This window comes from Lepidochelys kempii, chromosome 2 (assembly GCF_965140265.1).
Source record: "Lepidochelys kempii isolate rLepKem1 chromosome 2, rLepKem1.hap2, whole genome shotgun sequence".
NCBI lineage: Eukaryota > Metazoa > Chordata > Testudines > Cheloniidae > Lepidochelys > Lepidochelys kempii.
This window is the reverse complement of record NC_133257.1, coordinates 165,835,067-165,848,568: the sequence shown is the minus strand read 5'-3', so window position 1 is coordinate 165,848,568 and position 13,502 is coordinate 165,835,067. Positions and strand designations below refer to the sequence as shown.

At 42.7% G+C, this 13,502-nt stretch overlaps 1 long non-coding RNA gene across 1 annotated transcript in view; it reads right to left on the bottom strand.

Moving 5' to 3' along the window:
• Positions 1–447: 447 nt before the first annotated feature.
• Positions 448–13,502, bottom strand: part of LOC140905989 (uncharacterized) — a 91,785-nt gene continuing 78,730 nt past the window's right edge. The window contains exon 3 of the long non-coding RNA XR_012157017.1: positions 448–895. This is a non-coding gene — a long non-coding RNA (uncharacterized lncRNA). The remainder of the gene's footprint in view (positions 896–13,502) is intronic.

Sequence of the window (13,502 nt, the reverse complement as noted above, 5' to 3'; positions counted from 1 at the left end):
GAGTGTAGGACCTTTTACCGCCGAACCAGGAACATAGCGGCACTGGGACTGGGAGCAGGTTGGTTGGCGCAGGTGTTTGGTGCCTTTGTAGATTGATGGTGTGGATCAGGTACTGCGGAAGGAACCCTCCGAAGCCCACACAAACAAGACAGGTACCTGGCCGCCTCTCAAACGGACAGCCCGGCTGACACGGTGCACTGTCCTTAAATAGCCTGTGTGGCGTGAAAGTTCCAGTCTGAGTTGGTTTGAACTAGACTCTCGGTGACAGTTGCTTTATGCATTCTATTACTAAATATTAAACATTATAACATAACCACTAATGTGTATTGGACACAAACATAACACCTAGAAACCATGTTACAGTTCCCTGAGTTAGGGTTTATCACCCACGGATGCAGGAACAATGACACTTTACTAGAATTAAAGGTGAACCAAAAGAGGGTTTATTAACATAACACTTGTTGGTAAACAAGGATAAAGCAACAATAACAACTCGGTGGTTTGAGAAACAGTGGGCTTGAGGCCCAGACCCCACTAATCCCTAATACAGACTATGGACTATCAACAAGACTAATACTTTACAGATGAGATAACAAGTGGAACAAGAAAAGCAGGTGCATCCGTCTGGTCTGCCGGGGCTGCTGATGAGGCAGATCTAGACCTTCAGCTGTGCAATGGATGAACACAGGAGGAACTCGGATCAGCTGGAATGATCTTTCAGGTAAGCTGGACCTCAGGTAAGCGCTGGTGATGCTGGACTTGTCTCTTGGAGACCGCGCAAACTCAACTGACACAGGCTGCCTCTGAGGTGGACAGCACTTGGTGACTGGTATGCAGGGTTTTTGTACCCAGCAGCATCTAAGCAGATTAGCCAGGTCTTTTGCTCAGTCTTTTCCTGTCACAATTGAAAAGAGCACCCAAAAGCTTAACAAGAGGGAACCCTAATATGGCTTCCAAACAACAATATATACAGATTCAAAATGGTGATGACAAGAACATTTTTAGAATGACAGTAAATGACATCAAATAACCATAGAACCTTACAATTTCCCCTCCTTGATGGCTTAAATGACTGAAAGTTTTTAATGCCATTAGCATTTATACTTAGAGGAGAGCTAAAGAAAACATATTTACACCAGTTTAAAAGAAGGAACTGACATATAGTGGTTGCTATATTTGACCTTTCTTTTGATCCAAAAGGTTAGGGCAATTAAATATATAATGACTTATTTAAATAAACAGCACTACAATTGCAGGGTGCAACAAGATATGCCAAACTTGATCAAAATCCACAGAACCTCCAAACACACTTTCCAACCAGTGTGAGGATGCTGTGTTAATTTGTATCCTTCTAAAGATTCTTTGAATTTGGCTGGAAGCATGATGTACAGTTACCATCATTTCCTTGCTTTCCTTCCATAACTGCCTTAAATGTTCTTTTAGATCTGGATGTAGCATGAGTTGCTTGAGCGCTGTAATATCTACCCCTAAATGGACGGGTTCAATGTGATTATACAAAATATAGTAGGCGTAAACTGTTTGCATAGATATTTCATGCCTGGTGAAATTAATATCATACCCAATAACAGAAAACACTGAACATAAACAGAAATTAACATATGGATTGTGAGGGATTTTATAATGATAGTTTACTAGAAACTCCTCACACCAGCTTCTTATGCAAGCACAAGTGGAGTCCACTAGTACCAATGCAGAGCTGTTAAAACCATGTGATTGAAGCTTGTAATGACACTATCCTTCTTTCTAATTTAAACCGACATGAGATGTTGCAAGGACTCCAGAGTCACAGGCGTAGCCTAGCCCCTTTTCCTCCATGTAAGATTGTAAGCTAACACTACGATATGTGTCATCTTTTTCATGCACCCATTTACTCAGCTCCTTAGGGAGTAAAATTGAGTTGTTTAAATTCAGTCCTAAAGGTACCAGTGGATATATCCATTCTTCTTGTGCTCTTGCTAATGTGAGGGCATGCACAATGATAGTTTGGTTACTTTGCAGATATGAAAAATGGACTAGCTTCCACCAGGTTTGGTGATGCCGTTCAAATGCATTGGTGGCATTTGGCCACAGGATGTTGCACAACTCTATTGGGAGTAATCCATTAAGTCCTCCTCTGATTATGCCCTTTGCTACATTTAATATATATTCCTGGGCCTGGATGCACACAATTGCCATGAAAATGTTGGATTGCAAAACATCTATTGCTCCAACAAGACCAAAATGATCTATTTCTTATATTTGCATCCATCCTGGTAGTACACAGGCAATTTTGTATTCAAGCACACTCCGCTGGTTAAATCAGGTGGTGAGGGGATTGGATAAAGAGGTGATGTCGTGGCCAAATGCTCCAATTTTATTAGCTAAAACTTGTTCATCTATGGTGTTTAGAACACCTAATCCAGTCCCCACTCCTCCTAGTATAGTTGCTACTGTATCTCACGTCTGGATTTTGGGAGGAAATACACTGGGTACTACACTTTTAACCCATGCATTCCATCCTGCTATTAAAGGAATGATATAAGGTATACATTTAAAATTAACTTGGGCTAATTAAATTTGAATAAGAATGATTATCTTTTTCAATGAGTAAACTGGGTTGATCATTAGTAACCTTCTAATGTCGCGCTTTACGACGACAGGGCCAATATTGCTCACAAAAGGCTTAGGGATTACTACAACATTGGTAATCTCCTGAACCCCAAACAAACTATTTAAAAACCATGTGCCTGTGTCATTAGGATGTACCTGTATATTTACATCTCCAGAGCATTGTACATGGAAGGACAAGTTTCCTTTACCACAAAACATATTTACATTAGGATGTTGAACACAAGACTCAGTACAATTCTAACACACCATCTTGATGTGACAGCTGTATGATGGGGTGTGTAGATATGCAGTAACATTGCTTATTACATAATTGGAGGCCCATGAAAACCTTGATCTTACTGACACTTTAGAGGGAAGGTTTGATTGAACGTACGCACACTTAAATGATTCCCACACCTCTATTCTATCTGAACAGCCTTCGAGGAAGATGTTGTCGAATTGCCATGCATACTCATTTGGATGCTTTTGTATGAAAGATATTTGTACTTCTTCAGCAATAATTGTTTCATGAGGGTGTTTGTTATTTTCTGCAAAGGCCACTAAGGTTTCATTGATAGTTTGTTCTTTCCATATTATATAACAGTAACCATACTTTTCAAACACATACACCGAGATGATCCCTTTAAAGTACAGATTAGGCAAATTATAATCCGTGCCATCTATCCAGTTGTTTTCATTAAGGCTTTGGGTGTTATTAACCTAACAGTATATATGCTCATTTTCCTTGACGGTTATTATACGTTCATTATAAGCAAATACATATAAGAACCATATACACGTGCATTTTCTCATTTTGCAGACTTGAATTTGCCCTGACACAGAAGAAACAGAGGGATACCATTATCATTTTAAAAGCAGTTTAGCTAACACCTCTCCACTCTTTTAATTGCGTGGAGTGGGACCACTTTATGATTTTTCTCTTTCCCCCTTTTACTTCTTCTTGGTATGTGGTGGGACTCGCCTTATTGACTATAACTATGGGTCCTATCGACTTTGGACTTAATGAATGGCCTCTCTAAGAAAAGAATCTATAGAAGACTTTATCCATTCAGTAAACTTTAGATTATTTCCTAATCTTTTGTCCATTTGTTTTATGTTGCATTTCAGTTGGGAGGCCACCTGTTTTTGAGTATTGCTGATATTGTGTTATAGCTTGATCACCTATTGGTCCATTTGGACTCATGACTGATATTGGTCAGGGGGTTCTCCCCTAAGCCACCATTGTTCTGGCATTTTCATGACTCTGCTCATCATGATCTCATGTGGCATATACCCATGAGCTCCTATGGACGAACGAATAGCCATTAACACAAAGGGCAGCCTTTTATCCCAGGTTTTCCCAGATGTTTCCACAATTTTTTCACAGTGCTGTCTTCAGGGTTCTATTTGTTCACTCCACTGCCCCTGACCTCTGTGGGTGGCCTGCTATGTGAAATTTCTGGCTGATGTTGAACGCTTGGCAAATGGTCTTGAAGATTTTCCCCATGAAATGGGATCCATGGTGGGAATCAATAATATCAGGAATCCCAAACCTTGAGAATATTTGTTCCACCAGTACCTGTGCAGTAGTGGCAGCAGTGTTATTATGTGTTGGGTATGCTTCTACTCATTTTGAAAATGGACCGATGACAATTAACAATATTGGTTTCCATTTCTAGAGCAGGGCAAAGGGACAATATAGTCGATTTGCTGCCAATGTCATGGCTCTCCAATCAACTGGTGCAGCATGGGTCCCTTGATGATTTTGCGGTCGGGGTTATTTTCTGCACATCAATTCCAAATATGTTTATCAGTATCCTTAACCAAATCTGGCCACCATCCTATAGTCAACATTCTTTTGGTGGTCTTGTTGACCCCAAAGTGTCTCTAATGGTGGGCTCATGCAATTAACTCTTTCCTTAAACATCGTGGAATTACTCGGATGGGAATATCTTCATTAGCATCTTTCTTGACTGTCATGATCAGACCACTGTCATGCTTGAAGATCTTATATCCCCTATGCTCTTGTTTTTCCAGTAATTCCATGATTTTTAAATCTTGTTTTTGCAAATGTACAATGTCTATTTGATTATCAATTTCTGATGGCTGCATGTTATATACCATATCTGCCGATTTTGTTCACAGAGTTTCTGGTCCCATCGGCGCAGCCTGCTTGGCCAGATAAACCCTATTATTCAGAACAGAGATCTCTGCCATGTTGTTTCGATGTGCTTGTACCTTAAACAAGTATTTTTGTCCCTGTCTTGACTCTGCCAGCTTCCAGGTGTGGACCAGATATTTTGCATAGGCTATGGCATTATTATCTGCAGATCTTGGTCATCCAAATGGGCATTCAGTCTATCAGGGCTCGGATAGCCCAGTCAGTCAGAACATATGACCATTGATCTTTCTTTCTTTGCTGCCTCTAAAGCTGCCACAATGGCTACTATTTCTGCTGCCTGCATAGAGCAGGGGACAACAGTTCATTGCAGGGTGGTGTCAGTCTTTACTTGCAAAACTGCAAAACCTGTGCATGGTTTGCCTTGGTGGTATTGGCAACTGACATCCATTACCCATAGATCTATATTGCTGTTCTTGGCTTTTTCATACAATGTTTTCAGTCAGAAAGGTGAAGATGCTTCCTTGGTGTCTTCAAATGGTAGCGGACACTCATTTTCCTCTCCTTAGGTGAGCAGTGCGAAGGGAACTGCTGAGAGTGTTGGCACCTTCTCTAGCTGCACCTCACGGTTTGGAAGACTCAGCGTCCAACCTGATAGTCGGGGATTTGATATTCTCCCCTCATTTATACTTCCAGATGTCATATACTTGATGGAAGTATGGATTGTTCTCAGCATGACAGGGGACATTCCCTTAAGGTACTCCCAATGTTGTAATGACCAGATAAGTGCCAGCACTTCTCACTCACATGGGGAGTATAATTTTTTTTAATTTTAGTCAAATACTTCGACCCAAAGGTCACCAGTTTTTGTCCTGTTCTGAGCTTTCCCAGGAATGTGGCTTGGATGGTAAGGAACTCTGTCATGCATGGACATGTGACTTGCCCAGGTGACTCCAAAACTCCTTTTTGTAGCTGGACTTTGCATAGGAGAGACGAGGGGGTCTCCACCCACAAGAGAAAGTCTATTTAAACCCCTGGGAGACCCCTCCATTTTGTCTTCAGCTGGTTAAAGAGAGAGCCTCTCCACCCCCAAAGATAGCTGAAAGAAACTGGAACAAAGGACAATAACTATAGGGGGTGTGAGTGATTGCTGGACCCAGACTAGAAGGAGATCAGTCTGTAAAAGAAAGCTTAATGGACCTGGTGAGGTTTTTATCTGTATTCAGTTTTATTACCATACTAGACATAGACTTGCATGTTTTATTTTATTTTGCTTGGTAATTCACTTTGTTCTGTCTGTTACTACTTGGAACCACTTAAATCACTTTTTAAATTAACCCAGAGTATGTATTAATACTTGGGGTGGGGAGCAAACAGCTGTGCATATCTCTCTATCAGTGTTATAGAGGGCAAACAATTTATGAGTTTACCCTGTATAAGTTTTATACAGGGTAAAATGGATTTATTTAGGGTTTGGACCCCTTTGGGAGTTGGGCGTCTGAGTGTCAAGGACAGGAACACTTCCTAAGTTGCTTTCAATTATGCCTACAGCTGTTGGGGGGATGTGGTTCAGACCTGGGTTTGCGTTGCAGCAGGCTAGTGAGTCTGGCTCAAACCAGTGAGGGCACTGAAGTCCTAAGCTGGCAGGGCAGGAAAGCAGGAGCAGAAGTAGTCTTGGCATATCAGGTGGAAGCCCCCGGGGGGTTTCTGTGATCCAACCCATAACAGTAATAATAAAAGTAAATGTAATAACAAACAGCTAAAAGTGCATAGAACATTGTGATAAATATCATAAGGACTACAATGAGCATGAAATGAAGAAAAAACATGCAACAATTGAGCAGCTCAGAACCCTTCGTATCACTCCCAATGCAAAGGTCAAATGTTATGAAGAAGGAAGGGTGCATTGGTATGGCATTGCCACCCTTACTTCTGCACTTCTGCTGGTGGTGGTGCTGCCTTCAGAGCTGAGCACCGGGAGGGTGGTACAGCAGGCCCAGAGCCCCTGCCGCAGCTTCCCCCTCCTTGCTCCCTTCCCAGCTATACTTAGTGTGAGCTCTGTCTGTTGTTCCACTGTTTCTTGGGATCCAGCCTGGTGATGTATGTGGCTGTCCTGGGACTTGCAACTAGGAGCAGCAGCGGTGCCTTGCATTTTCCTTGTGGGGGCACCTTCGTGCCAGCAGCTCTGGCCCCATGAGGTACTGGCACAGGGTTAAAACAGTGCCTGGCTGCTCGCTCACTTTGTCCAAAAGTTTTAATCTTCCCCTTCTCCCCCATGACTTCTGCCAGTTTTCTCTCTGAAAGGCAGGATTTGCCAGGAACAACCAGCTTCTACTTTGTTCAGCAGGATCAGGGGTGATAAGTACTTGCTCCCATTCATCATTGGGGATGGGGTTCTGGGAAATGAACTGCTCTGCCAGAGCCAGGTTGGCTTGTGTCTAATAGTAGAGGACGCTTCTCCCTATCTATGTCAGTGGCTTCAGATATTGGAGTCACACTTGGGCTTTGGTGGATTTAATGCAGTATATTTAGCAGAGTGTACTTTTGCCTTCACCTTCATATGACTCATTACATCCAGAAGCACCAAAGTTAGTTCACCTAAGTTATTTTAATTCTGTGCATTGTCCTAAACTGGTGACTATTTATGAGGAATAGTCACATGTCCCTTTTACTTAAATGGTATTATCATGTAACTTAAATGGGATAGACATTAGCCTTCTTTCATCATGGCAGCATAACAGGCTATTGCAATAAAGCGGACCAACACTGTTTAACTCAAGTAGATTTTCAGACATCATTAGTGCCTAATTGACCTATTAGCTATTGTTTGTTCAAGTATATACACACACACACACACACACATATATATGTATTAAGGACCTGATCTAACACCAATTGATTTCAATATAAAGCCTCACATTAACATCAGCAGGCTTTGAATCAGACTGTTGGTAAAAATACTGTTTTACCAGTCTACAGCAGAGCCATGCACTCCAAATCACAAGGACAGGAGTGGCCGCTGCTCAGTGATCATAGAATCATAGAATATCAGGGTTGGAAGGGACCTCAGGAGATCACCTAGTCCAACCCCCTGCTCAAAGCAGGACCAATCCCCAATTTTTGCTCCAGATCCCTATATGGCCCTCCCAAGGATTGAACTCAAAACCCTGGGTTTAGCAGGCCAGTGATCAAACCACTGAGCTATCCCCCCACCTCACCCCACTTTTTATTTATTTTATTTTATTTTCCCTCCCCCCCAACAAGAGCTGTGAAAAGCTTTAATCTAGTCACTCTCCCATTCTCCCATCCTCCTAAAAGTGGGGGCCCATGAGGCCCCCTCCCCTCTGTGGCCCCACCTCTGCCCCACCTCTTCTCATGAGACCCTGCCCCCCCAGGGCCTCTTCACCTGCTGGGGGGGGGGACTGAGAGCCGTCCCCAGCCCATTTCCCCAGACTCCCCCCAGGGCAAATAGAGGGTCTGCGACTCTTTACAGCTGCCCACATGGCTCCTACCCTAATCCAGCTCCAGCTTCCAGCCTGGCCTGCATGTGGGACACTGGGAACTGAAGAGCAACAGCCGGGCCATGGTAAGAGCTGCCTGGGCAGCTGTGCAGAACCGCAGACCCTCCATCTGCCCTGGGCTGATGGGCAGGGGGCGAGGACATGAGCAGGGGGCTGCTCATGCCCCTCCCCCCAAGCAGGTGGAGGGTCTGTGGCTCCCCACAGCTGCCCGGAGTCCCCAGGCCACTCTTACCAGATTGGGCTCCAGTTTCCTGTTCTGGCAGCCCTGCTGCCCCTTCTTCTCTGAAACAATTTAAATGTATATTTGCTTTCAAGTCTGGTAATTACATATAACTAACTTTACTGGAAGAGGGAACTCTAATGAACTAGAGACATGTTTTATTCTTTTTCAGTATTACATTGCTATTGCAATCAACATCTAGAAAAGAAATGCACAATTAAACACCAACATTCACCGTTCTTAACTTTCCCCCATTCTTTTCTTAAACTTGCCCTATTATCCTTATTTATTGCAGCTCATATGGTATGTAGTGTCACACCCTGACCTGAGACCTCTGCAACACCAAGAGTTAAGGATTGTTGTGAGTTTTAAGATGTATTAAACATTTGTTATTTTCTCTTTCAGTTTTTTTAGGGGAAAATCCACATAAAGAATTGATAGACTAGTATGGTATATGCTGAACCATTATGGTGCATTATGCAAACATATGTTTAAACATTTTTAAAAGTGTCTTATGTAAATGTTTAAGAACTTTAAATACTCAGGTTGTTAACATGATAGGCTGCAAGAATTCCAACATCTGTAGCAGTTTAATTCATAATTAAAACTAGTGCAAAAGCTATTTTTATATATCTCATTTCTCATATTCTGGAAGAGTGATTTTATGGAAATATGTATTATGTCAGCTCCATTGCATAACAGTGCGGCTGTGGTTAAAGGCTCTGTAACCATTCTGTTTTATATATCTCAGCCATTAGGCTCTTGTCTTTTAGGCATAGATATTTGCTCTGTGCTGCATTTTTGGATTAAAGAGTTTTAGCTCAAATTATATTTTTGCTATAGTTTCTCAAAAATAAATAAATAAATAAAAATAAAAGGCTTTCTCTGGTTTTAGAATTTAATAAACGTAAAAAGAAAAGATAAATTCATTCACTTATGTACTCTTATGTAAAAAAACAAGATTATATTTTACAAAATACAGAGCCTGATTCTCATTTACACTAAGTCCTTTTAACACAACTCAGTCAGCATAAAGAGGCCTTGACTTGGGAGTAAACTATGTTTATGCCCACTGTAAGGGCCCACTGTACACAGTCAGAACAGTGTAAAAGGGCCCTCACTGTAAGTGAGAGTCAATCCCTAAATGTTTTTATGTCATTTGACCATTATGCAGAATGGTACATAGGAGTAATTACTTTTAAAAACAGTATCTTAGGCTATGTCTACATTACAGACTTTTGTCGCCAAAAGTTATACCACTTTAAAGTGCGTTATTTAAACTGCTGTTGCATGTCCACACTATGCTCCTTGTGTCGGCAGAGTGCATCCACACTAGCAGACACAGAGAGTAGTGCACTGTGGGTAGCTGTCCCACTGTGCAACTGGACACAGGGTGCTTTGGGAAAGGTTTGCAATCCCTTATGGGGCAGGTACAGCATCACATGATGAAGGTTTCTCAATCCCATTGTTCCATGGGCATCCTACTAGATTGCCAGCCACTTTTCAACTGAAGTTGGGAGTAATGGTGGGGGACAGTGTGTGACAAGAAGCATGTGTGGGGAGGGTGAGAGAGTGTGTGTTGGGAGAGATTGAATATGTTGGCATGCTGCCTTGTAAGTTCAGGCAGCCACTGGAAGCAACCAATCCTGAGGCAAGGGGAGGGGAAACCCCTGACATCAGCCTGCCTTTGTGTTCCTAGTGTGGGCGAGAGCAGGAGCAGTCCACCTTAATGATTTGCTCTCTGTTGCCCGCAGCAGTGCAGCACCATAGGCTCAGCTGTCAGAAGGGAGTGTTGAAAGAGGAGGGCACATGCCTGCAGGGTTGCTGAGTTCAAAACAGTGAGTAGAAAGGTCACAAAAGGCATTGTGGAATACTGGGGGAAGCCAGTTCTGGCAATATAATGAATGGCAATGTCTACACTGACTCTGTCATTTTAACTTTACCGCAAAAAGCTAAATATCTCTCGTGGAGGTGGTTTAATTTTGTCATTGAAACTGAAGAGTTTTGTCGCCAGAAGTGGCTTTGCAGTGTGGAAAAAACTTGGCACTGTAGGCAAGCCCTAAGTATCAGTTTCTGCCCTTGGAAACTGATGTAGTCCTCCCTTTGAGTTAAATAGGTCCAACAAGAATCCATCCACAGTCAGATTTTGACCCTTAATGATAGGCCTTTATACCCCTATAGTTACTTGCCAAATCCTGTTCCTTAGGTAGATGATGTAAATTGATTAATTATCAATTCCTCAGGTACTTGAGTGACTGTTGGTCTGTCCAGTATGGGCACTGAGATTCCAAATGGATAAGGTCACAGGTAACTCCGAGAACCGAGAAGGCCCTCACTTGTGGAACTCATTCCCTGAACCTCCACCTGAGTCCCTCAGGGGCTGTCTCCAGGGGTTAGTACAACACGTTTCTATTTGCGTCAGCTCATCATTGACGCCCATTTTCCATAACTCTTTATTTGGTTTATTTTTACTTTTTTTTTGTCAGACTAGCTATTACCTGGCATCGTTTGTGCCAGTTTTATTAGTTCACAGTTTCATGACAGATATTATAGGACTCAGTCCTGTCAGATGCTGAGCTCTCTGACTCTGATCCATTAGAGCATTTAAGCATGTGCTTATCTTTAAGCTTAAAGCGTATCTTTAAGTGCATGTATAGTCAATGGGACTACTTGTTCTTAAAGTTAAACCCAATTTTAGGTGCTTTCCTGGATAAGTGCCAGTTCTCAGCACCTTAAAAATGTTTTGAATTTCTAGACTGTATGTATTTGATTGGGATTTGATTTGACTGGAATGAAAATACGGGCTCAATCATCTAGTGAAAAAAGGTGCACTTAGTTTTGGTCAGTTGTTGTTTATTTTGCTTTAAATAGTAGCATGTGCGTTGTTCATTTTCTTTGTGTGTGTAAATGCCTAATTTAAAAATATAAGACAGTACATTCTCTGTTTTAAAGTAATTAGCTATGTGTATTATTTAACCAGTATTTTTTTTTAAAAAGTTTGTATTGTTTATTGTTATAATTGTTAATAGTATGAGTTTTATCTATTTATTTATTTATTTATTTATCTATTTGTTTATTTATTAGCATGGGTTTTTCTGATTGATTTTCTCTGAATACATGTTGCATCAGTGAGCTGCACATTTAAACATAGATGGTGTTTAAAACTGACCTGTCTGTATATATTCTCCTTTTATTCTCCTTTTGATGATAACGTCGATGAAACACACATTTAAGTGAATATTGTTAAAAATATAAATAAGTACAGTAAAATCTCAGAGTTACAAACGCCTTGGGAATAGAGGTTGTTCGTAACTCTGAAATATTCATGAATCTGAAGAAAAAATGTTATTGTTCTTTCAAAAGTTTACAACTGCACATTGACTTTATACAGCTTTGAAATTTTACTTTGAAAAATACTGCTTTTAACCATCTTAATTTAAATGAAACAAACACAGAAAGAGTTTCCTTATCTTGTCAAATCTTTTTTTTTTAAACTTCCCCTTTATTTTTAGTAGTTCACATTTAACACTGTATTGTACTGTATTTGCTGGTTTTTTTTTTCTTTTTTGGTCTCTGCTGCTGCCTGATTGCATACCTCCAGTTCCATATGAGGTGTGTGGTTGACTGGTCAGTTTGTAACTCTGGTGTTTGCAACTCTGAGGTTCTACTGTATGTGTGTACATAAGATGTATAGTACAGCCACCCCCCCCCCCAATTTTCTGTCTAGCCCACCTCTGTCCCGCCCCCACCAGGAAAAGGCTGGTCCACCCCTGTTATCTAGTAACCTTGAGGATAACACAGTTTACTCCCTCCATTGCTCCCAGCTCCCTCCAGGCGTTTATGTATTGAAAGAATGATTAGGCTCACTTGAGTACATGACTGTAATTGCAACTGGCCTTAAAAGTTGTATAAAACCATCTCTCCTAATTTTTTGATGCATAAACTGTAATCCCACAAGTATCTCTCTCCCCCTTGTATTAATGAATTGCCAGTTACTCCAGGTAGAATTCTGCGCCACTGCAAATGCGCAGAATTTATGTGCCCCGCAGATTTCTTTGCTTCTCTGTAGAAAAATGACCTTCTGATGGGGAAGAAAAGGGAAGCCACAAGAGCAGTCATGCAACCCTCCCCGCAGTATGTTTCAGGTACCCAGGGCATCTGGCAGAGAGGTAAATCACTGTGGGGCTGGGAGCGGGACTGTGAAAGACCCGGCTGGTGACTGCTACACTGCACAGGGCTCATCTCTAGTCCTGGCTGGGCTGGGGAGGTCTGGACTTCCTCTTCCCTACATGGTATCCAGGGTCAGGTCAGACCCACCCCCAGATTTCTCCCCGGGCTGTAGGAAGCTCTTCAAACACCTCCCCACACATGCTTCCTGCACCCATCACTCCTTAGCTGCAGGGGGAGGGATCAGTATACAGGGAGCTGCTCCTGCATCCCCCCAACACCTGTGCATCCAGACCCCCTCATACCCAGACCCTCCTACAGAGCCTCACACCCCCCGCACCCAGAACCCTCTCAATGAGCCCCACTTCCCCTGCACCTGGACCATACCAATGAGTCACTTACACCCAGATCCCCACCCTACTGAGCCCCAACCAGCTGCACCTGGATCCCCACCACACTGAGCCCCACTCCCCCAGCATCTGGATCCCCTCCACTGAGCTCCCCACGCCCTGACACCCTGCCAAGCTCTATCCCCCTGACACCACCCCCCGCTGAGCCCCAGCCACCTTCACCTGGACCCCCCTGCAGAGTCCCATTACTGTTGCACCCAGAACTCCCCTAGAAGCCCCTGTGCATCCAGATCCCCATGCACCTGGATCCCCCACTGAGCTGGCCACAGTTATATTGCCCCACACAGAACCCTCTTAACCCGCACCTGGGGCCCCCACACTAAACCTCTCCACACTTGTATCCTACCTTGCTGAGCCTGCCTGCCCACACCTGGTGCACCTGGCATGTAGGGGATGGGACCTGGGGTGTTTCTGGGGACATGCTCATTCCTTGCACTATGTCAGGGTTGGGTGCA